The following is a 4,105-nucleotide window of genomic DNA, read 5'->3' on the forward strand; positions in this document are numbered from 1 at the left end:
TAGTGAGGTTTTAATTTTATCTAAACACAAAGTATATAGTTAACTTTTGAAGACCTAAATAATGAGGTTTTAGTTTTATCTAAACACAAAGTATATAGTTAACTTTTGAAGACCTAAATAGTGAGGTTTTAATTTTATCTAAGCACAAAGTATAGTTAACTTTTGAAGACGTGCATAATGAATAATGTTTGACATCAGAAAATTTGTACATGAATTTTGATACTTATGATAAAATATTTGTAGAACTTTTCTAGGTAGTTTTCATAATAATAAAAATATCATAATTGAATTTCTTTTATTTAAGATACACTTCCCTTTACAGTAACAATTCTGTTTTCAAATGAAATGACATTTTGTAAGGAATTGTTGTAAGTAAGTTTTTGTCTGTACTAAAACTGTATGTTTACATGGTTATTTTTTTCAATCTTGTACCACCTACTGATGTACATGTAATTTGGTTGATTATCAGAAGTTTCAAAATGTGTATGTATAAACTCTAAAAAAGTTAATTTATTTAAGTGTTGATGTGTTTGACTGTGTCCATTAAAGAAAAAGTAACAGTAGCAACCTAAGAAGTAGTAGTTGTTATTAGGAAGAAGTGCTGTAGGTTTCTTGAAACTAAATGAAAATTAAATGTTTACTGTTTTGGTGAAAACAATTTTTTTGTAATTATAGAAAAAATTGTGCATTTGTTTGAAAAGGGAAATATTGTTGTTTTATTTTTCAAGAACAATTTAGAAGGAATCATGAAAAGGATATTTCTAAGTAACCTAGGAACATTTAGGACTCTTGCCAGTTTGTGAAAGGGAGTAAGAATATTGTATACTGTAAGAAGTGAATAATAATAGAACACTTAGCAGTGTTGAAGAAATAAATATAGTAATAATAAAACAATAAAAATTATTATTTGACAGTGTACTACTAATGTTGTCAATGAGATGAGGAAGGAGTTTCTTTCTTATGACTAAGGGAAGGACATGTTTGATCTTTACAATGTTAGTAAAGGAAGTCTAGGAGAAATATGTCCAATTTTTGAGTGAAGAATAAGAATTTGAACAAATCATGAGAAGGAAGTTTAACCTAGCAAGCTTCATGGAGTACATAAAAAATTAATTCCTTACTTGTGTACTTTATGCTTGCAATACTTATGCAACTGTACTGATGATTTCACTAAAAAATTGATGAATTATGGGCCTCCAAAGAGATGGAGGTTATTTTATTTTTTATTTTGTTATCCTAAAGCTTTTTATTCTGACAAATCATTTGTCTAAAGCAAATGATTTAAGTGCAGTAGGGAGTATGGCCAGTTGTTAGAAGGCAGTTTTTTTTTATAAATCATTCTTCTGTCTTAAATGGAACTGTAGTAAAGGTATTTTTTTTATGTATTCTGATATCACACCTCATTCCAGCCTTTACAAGGTCTTAACTATGGTATCAAAATTTAATCTTAGATAAAAGAAAAATGGTTGCAGATACTGTCTTTAGTTAGAAACATTAATTTTCAACTTCATCTGTTTTTATATATTCCCTTACTTATTTTTAAATATCACATATAGCAAAATACCTTTTAATTCTTCTTTAATTGACACAGTTAGTTTCATATTAAAATAATAAGTTAATATGATAAATGAGTTTTTTATAATATAAACCTATGATTATTATTGACTTCCCTGTAATAAGCTCTCACTTCATTGTTTTGGTATTTTATATATTCTCTAGATGTTCTTTAATGAAGTAATTTATTTGGAAGATGCTATATTTTTCAAGTAATTTATTTTCAAGAAAATTATACTAAAGGAAAAAAATTAAGAAAATTTCTTGTGTTGTGTTGTAATGACAAAACATCAATAATGCATGCTTGTCTGTAAGAAATTAAACAGAGGTTGGGGGGAGTTTAAATAAAATAAAAAATAAGTTTTAAAAATCAAACTTACCAAATGTGGAGAAACAAAAACTGATAGTTATTTATCAGAGGTTGCAGGATGTCAAGGCCACAATGAAAATATTAATTCCTGGCAAAACTGGTGCTTAACCCTCAGCATACAGGCCTAACTATTTTGTGTTTGTCACAACCTTTTACAGTATTACATTCAAAATTTAATTAAACAACTTTGTTATCAATGTATGTCAGGAAAATTGGCAAATGTAGTTTATACTTTATATAGATTTTATATTATATAAGTTTAAATTCTTAATTTCTAAACAAAATATTTGGTCACCAAAAATAGGCTTCTGTAGTTTCTAACCAATTAAAAACACAAATTATACATAATGACAAGTAAGAATCTAAAATATAAACTTCTAGATTAGTTGAGATATCAATAAATTTGTCAAAGAAAGCCCTCTCCACTCTCTCTGACTTTCTGCTGTGTCAAATGGGCCTTCCCATGGAGAAGACAACTTAGGAGACTTCCCTTTGGTCTTCCTGGGATTATACAACCACACCTTGTCTCCTGGTACAAAGTTGACTTCAGTAGATCTCTTATCATAACATAGCTTCATGGAATCAGCAGACATTTTCAAGTTTCAACGCACTTGATGGTGAATATCATCCATCCTTTCTGATAACACTTTCACGAACTCTGACACATTTTCAGGCAACTGTTCGTAAGGTGGGCGTCCTGTTAACAGATCCACTGGCAATCGAAGTTCCCGACCAAACATCAACTTTGCTGGAGTATATCCAGTGGCTTCATGCTCTGCTGTTCTATAGGCCATCAACAGTGGAGTGAGTAAGACATCCCAGTCATCTTGGCAGCTATTACAAAACTTTGCCAATTTCTGTCCCTGTGTCCAGATGTACTTTTCTACCATCCCATCAGACTGTGGGTGAAGTGGCGTTGTTCTGGTCTTTTGTATGCCAAACAACTTGCAGCATTCTTGGAACACAGCCGATTCAAAGTTACGGCCTCGATCTGAATGCAGTTCGTATGGCATACCAAATCTGAAGAATAAATCACTAATAGCCAAAGCTACTGTTGTAGCTTTCTGATTTGGTATTGCATATGCCTCAGGCCACTTGGTGAAATAATCCATCACCACACAAATGTACCTGTTTCCAGCACAAGTGTGAGGCAAAGGACCAGCAATGTCAATGGCTACTCTTTCCATTGGTGCACAAACTTGATATAACTTCATTGGAGCACGTCCCTTATGCTTGGGTCCCCTTTTAGCACAACATGTACAGCATGTCCTGCACCATTCTTCCACATCTTGCCTCATACCTATCCTGTAAAATCTCTGACGTAGGTGACTCAATGTCTTCCTAACTCGGAGATGTCCTCCTGTTAAACTATCATGGAAATGATGCAGCACAACTTCCCAGAACTTTCTCGGTATAACTGTTTTCCACGTCATCACTTTCCCATCTCTGAAGAAAAATACCATCTTTAACCTTCAACTGGTCCCATTGTGCCCAATAGTTCTTTGTCACAGGGCTTAGACAAGACATCTTCTCCCAAGCAGGGTACAAAACACTTGCTTTTATAAAATCAATGATTGTCTTCAAATCTTGGTCTTTCTCCTGTTCTGCTTTAATATCTATACCTGGTTCCACTTCACCATCATCAACTCATTCAGTCACTTTGACTACAGCTTGATGGCACCAGGTTAGTTCAACTTTTCTTTTGCTGCAATATCTTCAGTCATTTTTGCAGGGTCTTCAGCCCAGTCCATCAGCATTTCCGTGAGATTTTCCTTCTCTGTATTCAGTATCATAATTATACTGATTTATCTTTCCAATCCAATGTGCCAGTTGTCCCTCCAGGTTCTTTAATGATCTTAACTAGCGTAATACAGCATGGTCTGTCCTGATGGTAAACCTAGCCCCATAGAGGTATGGATGGAAATATGTCAGACTCTTTACTATAGCAAGAAGTTCCCTACGTGTTACACAGTAGTTCCTCTCTGGTCGACTGAGGACCCTAACCACATGTTTGTTTTTGCCCACTTTCTGAGACAACACTCCTCCAATTCCAACATTACTAGCATCACAATCCAGTATGTATGGCAATGAGGAATTTGGAAGCTTTAAAAATGAAGCTGATGTCAATTTTTCTTTCAATGTCTTGAAATCATGCTGGCAAAAAACTGTCCATTCGAACTT

General features: G+C 33.3%; 1 protein-coding gene across 1 annotated transcript in view; it reads left to right on the forward strand.

Annotated features, from left to right (window-relative positions):
- The window catches only part of LOC106472692 (protein SON-like), a 27,983-nt gene that overhangs the window by 836 nt on the left and 23,042 nt on the right, over positions 1-4,105 (forward strand). The gene's annotated exons all lie outside the window — the stretch shown is intronic.

The sequence above is a fragment of the Limulus polyphemus genome, unplaced genomic scaffold, assembly GCF_000517525.1.
Source record: "Limulus polyphemus unplaced genomic scaffold, Limulus_polyphemus-2.1.2 Scaffold5529, whole genome shotgun sequence".
Lineage (NCBI taxonomy): Eukaryota > Metazoa > Arthropoda > Merostomata > Xiphosura > Limulidae > Limulus > Limulus polyphemus.